Source organism: Eschrichtius robustus, chromosome 1 (assembly GCF_028021215.1).
Source record: "Eschrichtius robustus isolate mEscRob2 chromosome 1, mEscRob2.pri, whole genome shotgun sequence".
Taxonomy (NCBI): Eukaryota; Metazoa; Chordata; class Mammalia; order Artiodactyla; family Eschrichtiidae; genus Eschrichtius; species Eschrichtius robustus.
This window is the reverse complement of record NC_090824.1, coordinates 44,897,036-44,919,708: the sequence shown is the minus strand read 5'-3', so window position 1 is coordinate 44,919,708 and position 22,673 is coordinate 44,897,036.

The window sequence follows — 22,673 nt, the reverse complement described above, 5'->3', positions numbered from 1 at the left end:
ACAAGTGGCCTTTGCCACACACCTTCCCCTGTATTTCGTTATAACTATTCACATTACGTGGCAAATACGCAGCCCAGCATTTAGTACTGATTAGACATGAGCACTCAGTATGCTCTTCACCCTCGTCACAGAAACTTCCTGTCACTCCAGCTCAGTGTAGCACAGCTTCAGATCCACAACAACCCGGAATATTCTGCCTTGGTGGTAACCATTATGAGCAAAGCCTGAGGCTATAGTTGTGCACAGGACAGTTGCCATTGCATAATTACACCCTAATTTTGTGCCAGAGAAAATATGGGCAATATATTTTTCTTCCTTGTCTACTTTCAAGCCTGATAACTATCATGGAAACTTTTAATTTTCTTGTTTGTCTCCAGCTGTGGCCAACAACGCAAGATCCTCTTTGTAAGACAACATATACATTTGCGTTTTTCTTGGAAAAGACTAAGGGCAAATGATCAGAGGCAAGAGTTTGCTAACTCAGATCTCTCTGAGTTGCCCTCAGGGATGGGGTAAGGATTGAAGGAGGGGCTGCGTGTGCCTCCCACCCCTCCATCCATAATGGTTGAAAGAGAAGTTACGGGTGCCTCTCTCCCATCCCCAGTGATTAAAAGGAGGCTAACTGGACCTCTTCCATCTCCAGTAGATAAAAGGGAGCCCAGTGCCCCTCCCCCATCTCCTCTTCAACAATGCAGCATTCCTTATCTGTGATGTATTGGTTTACAATTAAGATTTACTTTTTTGGAAAATGTTCCAATGATTTAAGTTTTTAAAAAATGATTGGTGGGGCTTCCCTGGTGGCGCAGTGGTTGAGAATCTGCCTCCCAATGCAGGGGACACGGGTTCGAGCCCTGGTCTGGGAAGATCCCACGTGCCGCGGAGCAACTAGGCCCGTGCGTCACAACTGCTGAGCCTGCGCGTCTGGAGCCTGTGCTCCACAACAAGAGGGGCCACGACAGTGAGAGGCCCGCGCACCGCGATGAAGAGTGGCCCCCGCTTGCCACAGCTGGAGAAAGCCCTCGCACAGAAACGAAGACCCAACACAGCTATAAATAAATAATAAATAAATAAATAAATAAATTTATCAAGAAAAAAGGAAAAAAATGATTGGTGGAACACGGAAAAGAAGCGTGCCTCCAGCCTTGCTCCCTGATTCAGCTCTAGCGCATCTTATGTCTAGTCCTACATGACATTGGGAACGTCCACCCCATCAGCCAGTGGACTCTGGAAATGGTCTTCAGTGCTCACTACAATAAACTGCCATCGACCTGCCCCTCCAGCCTTTCAGTGTTGCTCTCAGAAACTCTCATGTGGAGGCCAGCAGGCCTGCTCCTAGGTGTCTGGAGGGTTCCCCCTTCCCCGCCTGGCACCTCACTTCTCTGTCCAGCCTGCCCCTTCACTTCCAGCATGTCATGTTGTAGGGTGGCATACTTAAATCCTGTCTTGGCAGTTGATGGTATCACTAATTCTTCCCCTCTTTGGGTCCTAGTCTGTGTCCCCCACAGCTCTGTGAGTCACTCTGGGCCTTGAACCAGTCCAGTCTGTTGGCTCCATATCCAGCTCACCTCTCTAACCTTACTGACAGTCGAAGAGTTCCATTCCCTCTACGTAACGAGGCTGTCATTTTTACTAAGATATGAAAGGAAACCACAGAAGTAGAGAAATGAATGAGCTTCCAGAGAACTAATTTCAGATTCTGTCTTTAATCCAGCCAAAGACTGATTTGGCTAGCATAGCTTAAAAGGTATTCATAGCCAGTCTCTAATTCAGGAAGGGATTACTAGCATGTGTGTGTGTGTGTGTGTGTGTGTGTGTGTGTGTATACACACATATCAAGAAATCTGGGGTGGCTATAGACCAACAATTGCACTGAGAGTCTCAAGTTCTTAAAGTCAGTGTGAAGGGTATTTGTTTTTGATAAATGTTCAGAACCATTTTTGAGTGTGGAGCAGACTACTTACAGTTACTTTGTTTTAAAATAATATTCAATATGTTAAATTTGCAAAGTTAAAACAGATTTTTTCCCTCAGGTCTTTTGAGTTCAGCTTAAAAATCTTGTTATCCTGTTTGTAAATTTAGTAAGAACAACCACTTTCATTTTTTCTTTGATTAATGTGTGAAGAGCTCAAATTATACAAATTAAACTGCCTTATGCAATTGATCCCATATACAAGTTCAATTAATTAAATTATCTTAAACATTTAAACTCATGTATACATTTACTATATTTGACTTTACTTGGGGGAATCTTTGAATGTCTACACTAACAAACAGGAACTTTCCAAGTATTTGAATAGCTCTAGTAAATCTAATTGCCAAATTCCCTTAAATTTTCAATACTATTCACAAGTTTAGTTAGCTTTCTTTTATGTTTAAACTTAAAATCACAAGTCTAAAATGTCAAGAACCTTTCAAACATTACATGTTAAGTTACAGCACAGAGATTATTCCTAAACCAAATGATAGGTTTGATTTACTTTATCATTTTTAATTTAATTTTAAACCCTCTTGGAACATTTTTTCATTTCAGGCAGGCTGAGGTTACCAAGGCATTTCTTAATTTGTATAAATTTATAGCTGGAGGGATTCCAGAGCTACATGTGTCCAGGATGATTCTATTCAAGCCATAGATGACATGTTGGACCCTTTTTATAGCTGATGTATCAACAAGGGACTCTGAGTCCATATCCCTTACACGGTATTGGTTTCACGACCAGCATTCCATGGGTTCAAGTTATACTCTTACCTAGTTCACTCATAACTTCTCTCAATTTTTATCACCTAATTTAAATAGATGTTTTCTACACTCTGTCCCAGATTGCAGTGAATTCCGTTAACCATCGGATTGGATTCTGCATTCCTTCATATTGAATTTGCCTTGAATTCCTTCCATACTTTTGCCTGACTCTCTGGCCACAGCAGGTGAATGACATTTAGCATGGCCTGCAGGAGCTTGCAGACCGTGGCATCTCTCCACCTCTCTGAGCTCCTTCCACACCACTGACTCCTCACTGGCACCCTCCAGACACATCAGTATTCTTTTAGATTCTCAAATAGCCTCATTCAGCATCTTCACACATGTTGGCACCTCTACCTAGAGATATTTCTATACCCTCTTCCCTTGCCTAACCCTTTCCATCCTCCCCTTCTCAGCTTCAACATCTCTTCCTTGGGAAAGCCATCCTTGCCAGACTAGGTCCTCCTCACTTCTCATTCCTAGCATCTATTCTTAGGAAAGCCTTGACTGAATCTTGCCTGAAGACTGAATTCCCCTAGCTTTGAAAATAGTTATTCACATAAGTGTTTCTTTGATGGCTGGCTCTCCCAGTAGACTCTAAGCATCAGGAGGGCTATTTGGGTCATCACAGTGCTTGGTACACAGCAACCTCTTGATGAGTCAACAGTTTAATGAATGGATGGGCCCAAGAATGAATCACTGAATTAATGAATGAGCTTTGGGAGAGAAAAAATGAGCATACTAATACTTGTCAGACTCAGGGTCATAGGATTACATTCTCAAACAAAAAGTGGGCAAGACACACCATAATATCTCAGATGTATCGAGGTGGATGGTATACATACTCTGAGAGAGGGAAAAGGAACACTGGTGAAACTTTGCGTGATTACTATTTATTAGTCTCTGTGTGGGGTCTCTACATGGGTTAGCTCCCTCTTTATGACAGATTTGTAAGATAGGTATATAATGAGGAAACAGTTTCTGAAAGGCTAGGTCACTTGTCCCTGGTTTTAACCACTAGTGAAGGAAAGAGTAGGGACTCAAATTAAGATCCATATGACTCTGTTTTTTCAATTATATATATACCTCAATATTGGAATTAATTTGTTCCTTCAACAAACATTTTATATTTGTTATATGTTAGGCCAGTGTTAGACACTGAAGGCTTCTAAGATGAATTAGGTCTCCTTGCCTTTTTAGGAGCTCACTTTTCCTAGGGAAGACAAATATAGAAATAATGAATAACTGTATCATCACTCATTCACTCATTCATTCATTTATTCAAAAAGTATTTATCCAGCATCTAGTATAGGTCAGACATTGCGGATGGAGCCAAACAGACATGCTTGAAGAGACAGTGGAGGAGACAGCTTCACAGAAGTAACTATAAAACCATAATCATGAAAGGGCTCTGAAGTTGGCATACATGATGCTTCATGGGTATATGGTGGGGGGCTTTGCCCTAGTCAGGTATATCAAGGAAAAGGAAATAACACCTTCGGTAATCAGGTGAAGAGTCGAGGGAAGAGGTTCTAGGTAGGGCTCATAGAAAGCACAACTGTCTGTAGCAGGACGGAAAATTACAAACTCAAGAAACAGAAAAGGCTAGTGCAGATAGTGTGGAACTGGCAAGATAAGGCTGGACCAGTGGGTGATGGCTGGATTGTGGAGTCATCATTGTCTTTTTCCCTAAGATGGGCAGCCATGGAAGCCATTGAAGCGGAAGGGTTACATGATGAGATCTGTGTTTTGAAAAAATTATTCTGGTGAATAGTGTGGTAAACACATGGGTGAGAGGGGGTGAGCTAAGAATGGGGGTACAGAAAGAGAAGTGAGGAGACTAGAAGTGAGGTTGGCTTGAACCAAGATGGTGGTTGTTGTAGTGATGAAGATGCAAGGAAGTAGGCAAACTCGAGATATTTAAGACAATACTATTAATGGGATTTGGTGATGGGTTGGATACAGAGCATGAGTGAAAGGGAGATGTCAATGATAACTCGAAGTTTCTGACTTGAGTCATTGGTTGAAAGACGACACCATTTCCTGAGTTAAGGAGTGCTGAAAGAGGTTTGAGGAGGAAAGACCATGAATTTACCTTTGGACCTGTAGAGTTTGCAGTGCCTTTGAGATATCTCAGTGCCCAGGTCAAGTAGGCAATTGGATGAACATTCTGGAGCTCAGAGAGGAAGTCTGGATTGGTGGTAAAATGTAGAAAGTACAGTAAAGTAGGATTGTACAGGTATCATGAGAGGAAATCTTGCTATGGGAGAACATCATGCATGCTCAGAGTACAGGCAAGGGGATTTTCATCTTTTGTAGTAATATTTCCTTATAATTATATAATGCTTTCTGATTTATCAGCCCTTTCAGATCAATGATATAATTTGAATATCATGACACCTCACTGAGAATGACTATCTACATTTTACACTTGAGGAAACTGATGCTCAGGCTCTCAAGTTTGAGAGCCCATGTCTGGAGTTACTTTACTCTTCATCTCACCAATTCCTTCTTTCCTCTAATTTCTCTGTCCTACCCACATGGCTATAGAAACTAAAACTATGTCTGAATAAATATGTTACAATGCCATTTAACAAAATCCTATCCAAAGAATGCCAGGTTATAAAAGAGTGTGTTAGCCTTTTTGTGTGGAAGTGATGAGCTCCCTTAATGTTTGTATGGTGTTTCTGTGCTATGAAGACATTTCCCCCCTCCTCCCCCCAGGGATAACATAATAGCACAAGAAGACAAGACAGGGCAGACACCGCTTAGGTTTATCTCTCCCCCATTTTCTAATAGCTTGCATTATTTTTTTCCTACTGAGTTTCAAAAGCTCTGAAATTGATTGTTCTCACCCTATGTTGTATTTTCTGGTCCTGCCAAACCCAGGAGATGGCATATGATCATACAAAAGCTTTCCATGAGCATGAGGGTAAGGTCGTGGGGTGGGGGTGTGTGTCTTTATTTGTCAGAAGGTCCTTGCCAGTCTCCAAGAAGCTGAAAACTCTCAAGTGATACTGACTCCAAAAAAAAAAAAAAAAAAAGAAGAAATGTCTTTTGAAAGAGTAATTTCTATTTAGAAGGGAAGGAAAAGAGTATAGAAACTAACAAGAAGCCAGTCCCTTCTTATCTAGAAGCAAAGGAGTAATGACCACAGCTGATGAGCTACATTCTCTCATCCATGATCTCCTCCATAACATCCTCATTTTAAAACTCAGGCTGTTGCTGCTGAGGCAGGTAAAGGGACTTCCCTGTGGTCCCAGGACTTGGTAATGACAGCATCAGAGCTGGGTTTCACGGCCCCATGAACACTTACCACGTAGATAGAAGCAGAATTTTCTGTGGCAACCTGGAGGGTTGTTTTGCCATTTTGCTCTAGTCTTCAGAGAAGACCACATTTACATTTGTCCCTATTGTATTGTATTAACATCTATGTAGTTTTGTTACTGTTTCTGTTAAAATATCTAAAGGAGATTAAATATCCCTCAGGAACCTATGTTTGTATTTAACCTTCCTTATGTCCAGGAAAGTCCTTATATCCAGCAAATTGGAATCCAGTATTCCATTTTACTCTTCCAGGTAAAGGAAGACAGTCTTTTGGAATTAAAGCTAAAAACTGGTAAAGCATAATGTTAACATAAAGTATCTAAATTGCATTTTCCCCATGCAATTATTTTCATGACCATTCATAATCTAGTCAGTTTTTTCATTTGTAATATATCTATATCTGTGTCTATATTTAGGTTTGCATCCATATCCATCTCTATAGCTACGTAATTATATAGAATGATCTCTAGAAGGATAGATACCAACATGCTAACAGTTGCTGTTGCTTGCAGGTGGAATTATGGGTAATTTTATTATTTTCTCTATTTTATAATTTTTCCACAATGTAACAGTATTAGCTATATAATAAAAATATTTTTTAATATTTTTTTAATCTACCAATATGGGGTATTAAGTAAATTTCAGGCCCACGTGAGAGATTGTAGGAGCAATTGTAGTCATGTGCTCAGTAATTTGTTTAGCCAGGGAAGTGAGTAAAAATGAGCAGGTAGGATTAAAAACAAGTACAAATTAATGCAGCACCGACTTAGTAATCTATTTTCTAAAACAGAGATCAAGAGGAAGTTGCTGGAGAAGCTTCTTGATGGGGTCAGTTTTCAGATGTGGGCTGAAGTGTGGGATTCATGTGATGGTCAAAGAGGAAGAAAGAGGCTGTAAGGATGACCAAGCAAAGGGTCACTGGTGAGGACCCAGTGCAGCATGGATAAAGGACAGCAAGTTGATTGGCTTTGTGGAATAGAAGCTGAGCTGAGAATATGACACTGGTCATATGTACACAGGTTTACTCTTTAGAAAGGCATCCACATGGACATTCTGTCACAAATACAAGTATTGTATATTAGTATCAATGCTTCTTATGATTGCTGATGGTTGACTGAAGTGGTCCCAGTGGGGTAAATATTGTTTGCATGTAAAAGGTGTATATATTCCTGCTTCTCTGTATGAAAAACTCACCAGTGAACATGGCCCATGAAAATAGACTTAGGTCTGAAGTTAGACAATACTGCTCTCCTGCGACTTGCTGCAAGGCTCATTTTACCAGGTGTACAAAGTGGTGGCCAATATGTGAGGTGGAGGAAACTAGTAATAGTGCCAAAATTCTCATGCTCTTATCAAAGTTCTCATGCTCTTATCAAAGTTTTAATATTCATATCAGAACATAGAATGAATACCAGTGATAATGCCAGTGTTCTTAAGATGTTTGATCAAAAAGGAACTGGATTCTCCCACTCCTGCCAGGCACCACGAGTCCATTGACCTTGCCCTCACCAGCACAGGAAAGCTCCAACTGCCTTTGGAAATGTATGGAAAAGTCTATTCATGAGCCCTGGTTCCCAGTTTCCCACTGGAACTTACTGTTTCTCATGGAACTTACAAAATATCTATTAGTATAGGAGTTCAAAAACATCTTTTTAAACTCAAAATATAAACAATAAAACCTAGGTACTGTATCAAAATATTGTAAAGTAGTTATGAGGTAGATGCAAAATATTTATGGGAGTCAGCATAAGCCAATTTAGCATAAACCAATTTAGTCAGAGTTTGCTTGTTCTGGAGAAAAGAAACGTAAATTACCAGAAATCTACATGAGAATATTTATCAAACTGATTTGATGGTGATGAACCACAAGGGACAGAGCTTGGTAAACTACAAGAGACTGATTTATGTCAATATTTTCACATTGAGAGAGACCTTCAAGATGGCGGAGGAGTAAGACGTGGAGATCGCCTTCCTCCCCACAAATATATCAGAAATACATCTACCTGTGGAACAACTCCTACAGAACACCTACTGAACTCTGGCAGAAGACCTCAGACTTCCCAAAAGGCAAGAAACTCCCCATGTACCTGGGTAGGGCAGAAGAAAAAAGGAAAAACAGAGACAAAAGAATAGGGACGGGACCTGCACCTCTGGGAGGGAGCTGTGAAGGAGGGAAAGTTTCCACACACTAGGAAGGGAAGCCCCTTCACTGGCGGAGGTGGGGGGGGAAGCTTTGGAGCCACAGGGGAGAGCACAGCCACAGGGGTGCAGAGGGCAAAGCGGAGAGATTCCTGCACAGAGGATCGGTGCCGACCAGCACTCACCAGCCCGAGAGGCTTGTCTGCTCACCCGCCGGGGCGGGCAGGGGCTGGGAGCTGAGGCTCCAGCTTCAGAGGTCAGATCCCAGGGAGAGGACTGCGGTTGGCTGTGTGAACACAGCCCGAAAGGGGCTAGTGCGCCACAGCTAGCTGGGAGGGAGTCCGGGAAAAAGTCTGGAGCTGCCTAAGAGGCAAGAGACCATTGTTTCAGGGTGCACGAGGAGAGGGGATTCAGAGCACCACCTAAATGAGCTCCAGAGACGGGCACGAGCCACGGCTATCAGCGCGGACACCAGAGATGGGCATGAAACTCTAAGGCTGCTGCTGCTGCAGCCACCAAGAAGCCTGTGTGCAAACACAGGTCACTATCCACACCTCCCCTCCCAGGAGCCTGTGCAGCCCGCCACTGCCAGGGTCCTATGATGCAGGGACAACTTCTCCGGGAGAACACATGGCGCACCTCAGGCTATTGCAATGTCATGCTGGCCTCTGCCGCCACAGGCTCGCCCCGCATTCCGTAACCCTCCCTCCCCCAGGCCTGAGTGAGCCAGAGCCCCCGAATCAGCTGCTTCCTTAACCCCATTCTGTCTGGGCAAAGAATAGACGCCCTCAGGCGACCTACACGCAGAGGCGGGGCCAAATCCAAAGCTGAACCCCAGGAGCTGTGCGAACAAAGGAGAGAAAGGGAAATCTCTCCCAGCAGCCTCAGGAGCAGCGGATTAAATCCCCACAGTCAACTTGATGTACCCTGCATCTGTGGAATACCTGAATAGACAACGAATAAACCCAAATTGAGGAGGTGGACTTTGGGAGCAACTGTAGACTTGAGGTTTGCTTTCTGCATCTGATTTGCCTTGGGTTTTATGGTTATCTTAGTTTAGTATTTAGAGTTTATTTTCATTGGTAGATTTGTTTATTGATTTGGTTGCTCACTTCCTTTTTTTTTTCTCATATATATAGGTATATATATCTTTTTCCTTTTTCTCTTTTTGTGAGTGTCTATATGTATGCTTCTTTGTATGATTTTGTCTGTATAGCTTTGGTTTTACCATTTGTCCTAGGGTTTCTTTTTTTAGTATAGTTTTTAGTGCTTGTTATCATTGGTGGATTTGCTTATTGGTTTGGTTGCTCTTGTCTTTCTTCTTTTTATGACTTTTAAATTTTTTTATTTTTAATAATTTTTTTTATTTTAATAACTTTATTTTATTTTATTATTTTTTTCTTTCTTTTTTTCTCTCCTTTGTCTTCTGAGCCATGTGGCTGACAGCGTCTTGGTGCTGTGGCCGGGTGTCAGGCCTGTGCCTTTGAGGTGGGAGAGCCGAGTTCAGGACATTGGTCCACCAGAGACCTCCCAGCTCCACGTAATATCAATCAGCGAAAGTTCTCACAGAGATCTCCATCTCAATGCTGAGACCCAGCTCAACTCAATGACCAGCAAGCTACAGTGCTGGACACCCCATGCCAAACAACTAGCAAGACAGGAACACAACACCACCCATTAGAGAGGCTGCCTAAAATCATAATAAGGTTACAGACACCCCAAACACACCACTGGCCATGGACCTGCCCACCAGAAAGACAAGATCCAGCCTCATCCACCAGAACACAGGCACCAGTCTCCTCCACCTGGAAGCCTACACAACCCACTGAATCAACCTTAGCCACTGGGGGCAACACCAAAAACAACGGGAACTGTGAACCTGCAGCCTGTGCAAAGGAGACCCAAAACACAATAAGTTAAGCAAAATGAGAAGACAGAGAAACACACAGCAGATGAAGGAGCAAGGTAAAAACCCACCAGACCAAACAAATGAGAGGAAATAGGCAGTCTACCTGAAAAAGAATTCACAGTGATGATACTAAAGATCCAAAATCTTGGAAAGAGAATGGAGAAAATACAAGAAATGTTAAACAAGGACCTAGAAGAACTAAAGAGCAAACAAACATTGATGAACAACACAATAAATGAAATTAAGAATTCTCTAGAATGAATCAATAACAGAATAACTGAGGCAGAAGAACGGATAAGTGACCTGGAAGGTAAAATAGTGGAAATAACTACCACAGAGCAGAATAAAGAAAAAAGAATGAAAAGAATTGAGGACAGTCTCAGAGACCTCTGGGACAACATTAAACACACCAACATTTGAATTATAGGGGTCCCAGAAGAAGAAGAGAAAAAGAAAGGGACTGAGAAAATATTTGAAGAGATTATGGTTGAAAACTTCCCTTATATGGGAAAGGAAATAGTAAATCAAGTCCAGGAAGCACAGAGAGTCCCATACAAGATAAATCCAAGGAGAAACATGCCAAGACACATATCAAACTATCAAAAATTAGATACAAAGAAAAAATATTAAAACCAGCAAGGGAAATGCAACAAATAACATTCAAGGGAATCCCCATATGGTTAACGGCTGATCTTTCAGCAGAAACTCTGCAAGCCAGAAGGGAGTGGCAGGACATATTTAAAGTGATGAAAGGGAGAAAACTACAACCAACATTACTCTACCCAGCAAGGAGTTCATTCAGATTTGAAGGAGAAATTAAAACCTTTACAGACAAGCAAAAGCTAAGAGAATTCAGTACCACCAAATCAGCTTTACAACAAATGCTAAAGGAACTTCTCTAGGCAGGAAACACAAGAGAAGGAAAAGACCTACAAAAACAAACCCAAAACAATTAAGAAAATGGTAATAGGAACATATATATTGATAAGTACCTTAAATGTAAATGGATTAAATGCTCCAACCAAAAGACATAGACTGGCTGAATGGATACAAAAACAAGACCCGTATATATGCTGTCTACAAGAGACCCACTTCAGACCTAGGGACACATACAGACTGAAAGTGAGGGGATGAAAAAAAGATATTCCATGCAAATGGAAATCAAAGCTGGAGTAGCAATTCTCATATCAGACAAAATAGACTTTAAAATAAAGACTATTACAAGAGACAAAGAAGGACACTACATAATGATCAAGGGATCAATCAGAGAAGAAGATATAACAATTGTAAATATTTATGCACCCAACATAGGAGCACCTCAATACATAAGGCAAATGCTAACAGCCATAAAAGGGGAAATCGACTGTAACACAATCATAGTAGGGGACTTTAACACCCCACTCGCACCAATGGACAGATCATCCCAAATGAAAACAAATAAGGAAACACAAGCTTTAAATGATACATTACACAAGATGGACTTAATTGATATTTATAGGGCATTCCATCCAAAAACAACAGAATACACTTTCTTCTCAAGTGCTCATGCAACATTCTCCAGGATAGATCATATCTTGGGTCACAAATCAAGCCTTGATAAATTTAAGAAAATTGAAATTGTATCAAGTATCTTTTCCGACCACAACGCTATGAGACTAGATATCAATTACAGGAAAAAATCTGTAAAAAATACAAACACATGGAGGCTAAACAATACACTACTAAATAACCAAGAGATCACTGAAGAAATCAAAGAGGAAATCAAAAAATACCTAGAAACAAATGACAGTGAAAACACGATGGCCCAAAACCTATGGGATGCAGCAAAAGCAGTTCTAAGAGGGAAGTTGATAGCAATACAATCCTACCTCAAGAAACAAGAAACATCTCAAATAAACAACCTTACCTTACGCCTAAAGCAATTAGAGAAAGAAGAAGAAGAAAACCCCAAAGTTAGCAGAAGGAAAGGAATAATAAAGATCTGATCAGAAATAAATGGAAAGAAATGAAGGAAACAATAGCAAACATCAATAAAACTAAAAGCTCGTTCTTGGAGAAGATAAACAAAATTGATAAACCATTAGCCAGACTCCTCAAGAAAAAAAGGGAGAAGACTCAAATCAATAGAATTAGAAATGAAAAAGGAGAAGTAACAACTGACACTCCAGAAATACAAAGGATCATGAGAGATTACTACAAGCAACTATATGCCAATAAAATGGACAACCAAGAAGAAATGGACAAATTCTTAGAAAAGCACAACCTTCTGAGACTGAACCAAGAAGAAATAGAAAATATAAACAGACCAATCACAAACACTGAAATTGAGACTGTGATTAAAAATCTTCCAACAAACAAAAGCCCAGGACCAGCTGGCTTCACAGGAGAATTCTATCAAACATTTAGAGAAGAGCTAACACCTATTCTTCTCAAACTCTTCCAAAATATAGCAGAGGGAGGAAGACTCCCCAACTCATTCTACGAGGCTACCATCACCCTGATACCAAAACCAGACAAAGATGTCACAAGGAGAGAAAACCACAGGCCAATATCACTGATGAACATAGATGCAAAAATCCTCAACAAAATACTAGCAAGCAGAATCCAACAGCACATTAAAAGGGTCATACACCATGATCAAGTGGGGCTTATCCCAGGAATGCAAGGATTCTTCAATATATGCAAATCCGTCAATGTGATACACCATATTAATAAATTGAAGGATAAAAACCATCTGATAATCTCAATAGATGCAGAAAAAGCTTTTGACAAAATTCAACACCCATTTATGGTAAAAACCCTCCAGAAAGTAGGCACAGAGGGAACTTACGTCAACGTAATAAAGGCCATATATGACAAACCCACAGCCAACATCATTCTCAATGGTGAAAAACTGAAACCATTTCCGCTAAGATCAGGAACAAGAGAAGATTGCCCACTCTCACCACTATTATTCAACATAGTTTTGGAAGTTTTAGCCACAGCAGTCAGAGAAGAAAAAGAAATAAAAGGAATCCAAATCAGGAAAGAAGAAATAAGGCTGTTACTGTTTGCAGGTGACATGATACTATACATAGAGAATCCTAAATATGCTACCAGAAAACTACTAGAGCTAATCATTGAATTTGGTAAAGTAGCAGGATACAAAATTAATGCACAGAAATCTCTTGCATTCCTATACACTAATGATGAAAAATCTGAAAGAGAAATTAAGGAAACACTCCCATTTACTATTGCAACAAAAAGAATAAAATACCTAGGAATAAACCTACCTAAGGAGACAAAAGACCTGTATGCAGAAAACTATAAGACATTGATGAAAGAAATTAAAGAGGATACAAACTGATGGAGAGATATACCATGTTCTTGGATTGGAAGAAGCAACATTGTGAAAATGACTATACTACCCAAAGCAATCTACAGATTCAATGCAATCCCTATGAAACTACCAATGGCACTTTTCACAGAACTAGAACAAATGTACAGTTTTCCACCCTCATTTTGTCCCTTAGCATTATGTTAAAAATTTTCAACTTATCATGTGATTGAAATTTTGGGGGTTAAAATTGTCTTAAATGCAGTATGGTACTGGCACAAAAACAGAAATATAGATCAATGGAACAGGAGAGAAAGCCTAGAGATAAACCCACACACATATGGTCACCTTATTTTTGATAAAGGAGGCAAGAATATACAGTGGAGAAAAGACAGCCTCTTCAATAAGTGGTGTTGGGAAAACTGGACAGCTCCATGTAAAAGAATGAAATTAGAACACTCCCTAACACCACACACAAAAATAAACTCAAAATGGATTAAAGACCTAAATGTAAGGCACTATAAAACTCTTAGAGGAAAACATAGGCAGAACACTCTATGACATAAAGCACAGCAATATCCTTTTTGACCCACCTCCTAGAGAAATGGAAATAAAAACAAAAATAAACGATACCTAATGAAACTTAAAATCTTTTGCATAGCAAAGGAAACCATAAACAAGATGAAAAGACAACCCTCAGAATGGGAGAAAGTATTTGCAAATGAAGCAACTGACAAAGGATTAATCTCCCAAATTTACAAGCAGCTCATGCAGCTCAATATCAACAAAACAAACAACCCCATCCAAAAATGGGCAGAAGATCTAAATAGACATGTCTCCAAAGAAGATATACAGATTGCCAACAAACACACAAAAGGATGCTCAACATCACTAATCATTAGAGAAATGCAAATTGAAACTACAGTGAGGTATCACCTCACACCAGTCAGAATGGCCATCATCAAAACATCTACAAACAGTACATGCTGGAGAGGGTGTGGAGAAAAGGGAAGCCTCTTGCACGGTTCGTGGGAATGTAAATTGATACAGCCACTATGGAGAACAGTATGGAGGTTCCTTAAAAAACTAAAAATAGAACTACCATATGACCCAGTAATCCCACTACTGGGCATATACCCTGAGAAAACCATAATTCAAAAAGAGACATGTACCACAATGTTCATTGCAGCTCTATTTACAATAGCCAGGACATGGAAGCAACCTAAGTGTCCATCGGCAGATGAATGGATAAAGAAGATGTGGCACATATATACGGTGGAATACTACTCAGCCATAAAAAGAAATGAAATTGGGTTATTTGTAGTGAGGTGGGTGGACCTAGAGCCTGTCATACAGAGTGAAGTAAGTCAGAAAGAGTAAAACAAATACCGTATGCTAACACATATATATGGAATCAAAAAAAAAAAAATGGTCCTGATGAACCTAGTGGCAGGACAGGAATAAAGACGCAGACGTAGAGAATGGGCTTGAGGACACAGGGAGTGGGAAAGGTAAGCTGAGACCAAGTGAGAGAGTGGCATGGACATATATCTACTACCAAATTGTAAAATAGCTAGCTAGTGTGAAGCAGCCACATGGCATAGGGTGATCAGCTCTGTGCTTTGTTATCACCTAGAGGGGTGGGATAGGGAGAGTGTGAGGGAGACACAAGAGGAAGGAGATGTGGAGATAGATGTATATGTATAGCTGATTCACTTTGTTATACAGCAGAAACTAACACTCCATTGTAAAGCAATTATACTCCAATTAAGATGTTAAAAATAAATAAATATAAAAAATATTTTCACATAAAAATATATTTTTAAATACATAAAAATATATTTAATATATATTCAGATATATTAAATATCTATATATTATGTATAGTTAACAGATACATATTACATTTCAATGGATATAATCAGAACAAACAGAACAAAAGAATTACAAAAGTTGTGTATGTTCATTGAGAGTGTGTTTATAGGCGATTGATTTAGAGACATGTTAGTACACTGGTAGCTGCTTGTTAAAATTTTGCAGCCATTAATTAAACAAAAAGTTATGAGCAAAATAGTGATACTCCAAACCAAAATGGCTCTGTGTTCACCTTGAACAAACAGTATGTGTATTTTTATGAAACTTAACCTCATAAGTATATATTCTGAAAGAGTTCTGCTTCCAGTATTGTAGAGTAGGTTTCTAATCTAACAGCTTGACTGTCTGACAGTTAACAACTATAAAGTCTGAGCAACAACAAAAAACTCACTCTGAGTGCTCTGGAGACTGTAGCAAAGCAAAAAGAGAGTCACAGTTTGGAAGAGGTGACTGCCAATGCCCTGCAGCAGTTTTACCCTGCAGGCAATCATGGTGTTGGCAGAAGGGGATAAAACTGCAGTTGAAATCCTCTGCCTCTCTGCCAAGGGGATTTAGAAAGAGGAGGCTTGGGCAGCTAGGAGCACTGGAGGATGATGGGGGAACTCCAGAAACAAGAGAAGCAGAGGAGGAAATGTCAAAATCTGCATATACACTTTGCCCAAGACCCTGGCAGACACTGAACCATACATGCAGAGTCACCACCAGGGCAGCCAAGCTTTCATTTTACATTTTGAGTTTAAACAAGTTAATTGCTTTCTAAAGAAAATAAAAAGAATACTTTTTGAAGGAATATAACAGAATTGAGAGTCTCCCACAGCATAGTATTAACACGCCAAAGACACAACCCTAAATTATTTAACATATGAAGAATCAAGAAAATATTTCTAAGGGAAAGAACAATTGACAGATGCCAACTCCAAGATAATGTAGACATTGGTACTGTCAGAAAAGAATTTTAACGGGACTATTATAACTATGCTCATCAGGTAAAAGAAAATATGCTTGTAACAAATGAAAAAATAGGCAATCTCAGCAGAGAATTAGAAAATCTTGATAAGTTTTTTTTAAATGAGGGAAAAAGGTGAAGTGAAAACAAATGTGTGAAAAGTTGTGCATAATCCTGAATGTGCAATGGTAGTGTGACAGGCATGTGACGACTATTTGTCATGGGTGTCCTGAGTCACAAAGAAATGGGAACTGCTGTATTAAACAGTAAGAAACTACTGACTTTTTTCTTGGTTGGTTGTTTGGTTTTGTTTTTAGGAGGACACTGTCACATTCAAGGCTGGGACTTCAAAAAAAGTCGTATTAAAAGGTATGTAGATGATTGAAGAAAAAGTAGACCATAGATGGGGTACCCCCCCAAAAAAGGAAAAAAATGTTTATAGCAAATGTAACAAAATTTTAGGATTATTATTATGTAAAGTACCATAAACTTGATAAGGAATATAGCAAGATATCAAAGAATAATAGACAAAAGACATAGGCTTACAATTCCTAAAAGAAAAACTAATAATTGGTAAGGAAATGCGACCAAAAAGCTGGTCTTGCTATTATTCAAGGAAATGCAAACTGAAATAATGATATCACTTTGCTAATTAAATTAGCAAAGCTTTGATGATAATATTTAGTTCAAATTGAGGGCATAGGAAAGTTATGTATTCATATATTATGTACAAAACTTTATATAAAACTGTATAACTGAATTGAAAAATAATTGACAATATGTATTAAGAGCTATAAGAGTATTAATATAATTAATTCTAGCAATACCAATTTTGGATATTTAGGAAATAACCTCAAACATCAAAAAGCTACATAAATCAAGTTGTTCTTTCATCACCAAGTAACTTATAATAGTAAAAAAAAAAAAAATAACAAGGTAATTACACATACTATATATAAAATAGATAATCAACAAGGACCTACTGTATAGCACAGGGAACTCTACTTAATATTCTGTAATAACCTATATGGGAAAAGAATCTGAAAAAGAATGGATATATGTATATGTATAACTGAATCACTTTGCTGTACACCTGAAACTAACACAACATTGTAAATCAACTATACTCCAATATAAAATAAAAATTAAATTAAATTTTAAAAAAAGGTAATGCTGAGAAAAAGGTCCAATAATAGAGAAATTTTTATGGAAATTAGGATACATGCATAGGATGGAAAGTTGTATATTCATCAAAATGTTATCATTATGAACAGTATGTAGCAAAATTGAAAAATATTATGAGTGAAGAAAGCAGTCAATGATATGTATAATATAATAATAATTATTTTTAAAATACATTAAAAAATAAACCAAATTAAGATTGTAGTTGTGTGAGGGTACTGGGGCTTTTGGGTTATGATTTTCTCCTCTAGCTTTAAACCACTCACGTGCTTAAAATTATAATTTTAAAAACAGTCTAGGCAAGGTTTGGGAATGGAGTGGGAATAACAAGAAAGGCATGGATTAAAAAGTGAGGAGGAGGTCAGATAGCGAGCTTTTGGCACCTTGATTATGTGTGGGCTGTGGGAGAGGGCGGTATCAAAGGTATTCAGTGACTTCAATCTTGGGTGATTAGGAGAAGCTGATTCCAGGATCCAAAATAAGGAACACAGGAATCAGCAAGTACAGAAGGGAAGAGCATGGAACCTATCTCAGGTGTGTTCAGTCTGAGGTCGGACGTCTTAATCCACAGACAACTGGAAATGAGAGAAGTCAAACAGAGAAGGCATGACACCCATTCCCATGGAGTGAACTGCTGAGTTCCTGAAATGGAATGAGGTTACCAAAGAAGAGTGGAGAGAAAGAGGCAGAGGACAGAACTTCAGCTAGGGGTAAGAATAACAACAAGGAAGGACAGTAGAACGAAAACAGGGTTCACTAAACTTAAAGAACAGGTCCAAGTCCCAGCGTCATCAGCTAGACAAATGCAGTGGCTGGTTACACTGGTGGTCCCCGGTGAGCCTCACTTCCCTTCCCCTTGAGCATGGCCTGGCTCTGTGACTGGCTCAAACCAGTGGAATATGGTGGAAGTCATCCTATGCCAGTTCTGGACTTAAACATTAAGAAGGCTTTTGGGGTGCTCTGAGCCACCATATAAGAAATCCAGTTACCCTTCTGGAGAACCCATAGAGAGAGTAGCCCTGAGACTACATGGGGAGAGAGATCCCCAGCTATTTCAGCATCCCAGCTGAGGCCAGCCTTTTAGCTGTCCCCAGCCAGGTGCCAGACATGCAAGCGAGCCATCTAAGACGTTCCAGCCCCCATCTGATGCAGCTTCATGAGAAATCCCAAGAGAGACCAAAAAAAAAAAAAAAAAAAGACCTGTCCAGCTGAGCCCCCATCCACCCACATAACTGTTTGAAATAATAAATTGTCTGTTTCATACCACTGAGTTTGAAGTGGTTTGTTATACAGCACTAGATAACTGAAACCACAAGTTAAGCAAAACTTACCCTACCCTAAGTTTTCTTGCCTGCAAAACCGGTTAATAACTCTATCATTCTGATAATAGGTTTGCCATAACGGTCAAATGAGATAATGTGTCCAGTGATTCTAAAGTGTTTCCATTAAAGCACCGCTGGTGGCAGAGGACAGCAAATGACACACATCTGGGATCTGGAAGTTGTGGCTGTTTCTTGAAAGATTTATGGTTTCATATTAAACATCATAGCCAGTTTTGCATTCTCCATGTATTTTCTCCAGTTCCATGCACCCTGGTTATCCTGTGTCTTCACATCCTCCTACTGCGTCATGGTGAAGCCTCGGGGTAAGAATACCCAGTTTGAAAGATGTAGGTGCATGTGAGCTGTGAATGTGCAATGAAGGAGAATCACTGGTGAGAGGAGACAGACAAGGAGTGGTCAAGGAAGGCAGAGGAGAACCAAGAAATTCCCAGGTCTTGGAAAGTGAAGGAGGTTTGTTTAACAATCAAATGCTGTTAAAAAGCCATCGGATTTGGCGACTGGTAAATTAATGATCTTCAAAATAATGATTTCTTTGGTAAGGAGGCAGGAGCTGGGGGTAGAATAAAAGTAGACAGAGTGGGTTCTTTGAGAACATTGGGAGGGAAAGGAAGAGGATATAAGTTCAGGAAGGAGTGGGGATCTAGAGAGGAATTTTGTTCTGTTACGTCTTGTTTTGAAACACAAGAATGCTGCCCATGCTTTTAATGATGGGGAGAAAAGCAATGAAGAGAGGAAGAACTTGAAGGCTACAGGGAGAGGACTGATAAATACGAGATAAGGTTCAAGGAGAGGCAGGAGGCTTAGGATGGCTAAATACAAATAGAGGTAGAGGAGTCGACCTCAGGGAGGAGAAGGAAGAACCATCTCTGTAACGGGAGCGAAGGAGGAGAGGGCGGCAGAAGAAACAGACACTTAGACGTGGAAGACAGAGGTAAAAAGTTCACGTTCTGCAGCTTCAGTAGGACACCAGGTCACCTGCAGAGAAGGGAAGCCTGGAGGCTCGAAGAGAGTGGGAAAGATTTAATGTATTGGAGGAAAGACAAAGGGAATCAGTTGGAGACAAGTAAAAACCCAAGCAGCAGTGAGAGTCTGGCTTAGGGTAGAGAAAATGAATTTATTGTGGCATCAATCATTGACCTCATTCAATGATGAGAGAGAGAGAGAGAGAGACAGAAACAGTGAGTATTTGCAGCAGTGGGGATTGAGAAGTCAGCTGTCGGGAGGGAGTGTCAGAGAGAGGACGCCTGTGCTACCAGAGCACCAGCGGCCAGGTGGAGAGTGATCCAGGCTGAATGTGTGTTCGGGGGCCTATGGCCCAGGGTTGGGACGTGACGGACATGGAGAACATGCTCAGCTGAAGTGAGGGGTAGGAAACGCTCCATATAGTCAGAGGCATTTCATATTTGCAGTTGCACATTTTACCACTGTTAAAATTTGAACAGTTGCCAATAATGATGTGTTCCATCATTACTGTCTAGCTGTTAAGTCTGAGGGACTGAAGTAAAGAGTACAGTGAATGCGTTGAGGAAATTAAGACTAGTGGATTTGATGTGTTGTCTTATGGCTAGTGTCACGGTCAGTTTTATGTGTGAACTCGGCTTGGCTACAGTCCCCAGTTACTCAGTCAAGCACTGATCTAGGTGGTGTTGTTAAGGTACTTTGTAGCTGTGATTAAAGTCCACAATCAGTTAACTTTAACTGAGTCAGATTATCCTAGATGATCAGATGGGCTGGATTCAATCCGTTGAAAGGCCTTGAGCTGTTCTGTGCATTCACCCTTCCAGTGTTAAGCAGGATGTGAAGACCTGATCCAGTGGAAATGTTCATCTTTCATTTAGTAGATATGAGAATGGTGGATTTGATTCAGGACTTGAGCTGAGATAAAAGAAACAAGAATCCTTCCTACTTCTCTCCCTATCCCTTTCTCTCTTCCGTGGGCCAATAAAATAGAACTCTGTTTGATAAGCAAATGTTTCCTGAGTCGCTCCTGTGAGCAGTTGGGCCTGAGGGGTAACAGAAGGACTTGAAATACTTCACAGAAAAGGTGGAAATTGTTCCCCAGCATTCCACTGACCAAACCCTGGTTTGATCCTTGCCTTTAGGAGTGTTAAGGAAGCTTTTAAACTTTCAATTCAAAACTGTGCACAACCTTTCTGGAATTAGAAGTATATTGCTTCCATCAGCACTTCTCTGATGGCCAAAGGTGTGACAGGTCAGATGAAGCAAATAAATATGAGAGAGATGATCCTGTGTTGTGTGTTGGGTCCCTGCCCCGGAGCCTCATGCAACATCCTCTTTGAGCATATGGTAGAGCTTTCCTATGTGAATATAAGAGAGAACCTGATCCAGCCTGATATCTGCCCACTGCCAGTGCTCTGATTTGTCTGGGAATGACTGGCTTCCTGCAGGATGACAAGGCAGAAGCTCTGTGCATGTGAGCTAGGGAGCCTCTTTGGAGAGAACTTATCCAAAGGGAAGAGGGAGCCAGGCATGCTGACATGACCCAGTGACATGACCCACTGGGGAGTGCAGTGACTCCAAGGACACGGTATGTATTGTGTGTTGCTGGATTCTGATACCCCCCAGAACCTAAGCAGAGAGGGGATTGTTGGTAAGAACTAGAAGAGCTGTTATGTTAAAACTATAAATATTCAGATGTCAGAAAGTGTGGCTTTAGCAAATGTTACTGAAGTGGGAGGGAAGTTGTCCAGTTCAGTTTGCCATAAACCACCCAACAGCCAGGTGTCATGGAAGGTCGGGGTGCTGGTGGTGGTGCAGTGAGTGGTGGCAGCAGACTCCGTGGAGTCCAGCTCTAAGCAGAGCAAGTGCAGGGCCAGCAGAAGGGAGCTTGTTGATGAGCACAGAACAGGCATTCCTGGGGACTCCCGGTGGTGCTTGGAAGCTCTCTGCAGGGGAGTAGAGAATAGCCTGTGACACGTGAAGCATCACTATTTCTATGACCCCAGCTCTACCCAGAGGTGGGTTGGGATGGGGAAGGTAAGGTCACATAAGGACTCAGAGAACCCAATGCTTGCATCTGGTGATGGATTCTTCTGCCACGTAAAGCTTAGAGTGCCAGCCAAGGACCAGAAGCATCACGTTGTCCATCATAATTCTTGTGCTCAGACTCTTTGTCAATCCTATGTATTTGTAGGTGTGGTTCAGTTAAGTGCCAGCCTGTCCTGGATACACTTCTTACTGTAAGCTTGTCTTTTTGACCAAGGAGATTGAGGCACAGCCACTTCCACTTTATTCTGCTGTTGGGTTGACTACATTCTGGTGACCTTAAATGCCCCTGTCTTTTTTCTTCCAAGTTTCTTGCTTATTATATTTATAATAACAGAGTTCATTGGGTATCACTCTGCTCTATGAAAGCCAATGCATCAATAACGCTCTTATGACCTGCTCTTATTACTATAAACATTGGCATTAAATGGGTGATGCCAACAGGTGAGTGGAGAGGCAGGGAAGGAGGAGGTACTGTCACCATGCACAGGAAGGACTCATCATGCCTTTCAGCTTGACATCTACGAAGAAGCATCAGTTCCTTTCCCTTGTTCCAGTGTATTCTCCACTTGCACGTAAGAAGTTATTCAAAGATGGTGACAGATTTCCCACGTGACCTTTACAGCTGCTAGTTTGATATGACTTTTGGCTGCTTGCTGGAAAAAAAAAAATTTCAGAGATGAATTGTCAGGACATTAGCTCCTCTTCCCAGCAGCTTTAGGAACATTCTGTACTTGATGTATGTGAGTGTGTAATACTGAAGAAATACAGTGTGAATATGCAGGAAACAGTAATACACTTTGCTGGCTGCCACAGCTCAAGGCTGCTGTCACTGGTCATAATGATTGAGGAGCAGTTTCCTAACCCCTCAGACTCTGAGAGATATCCCTGCA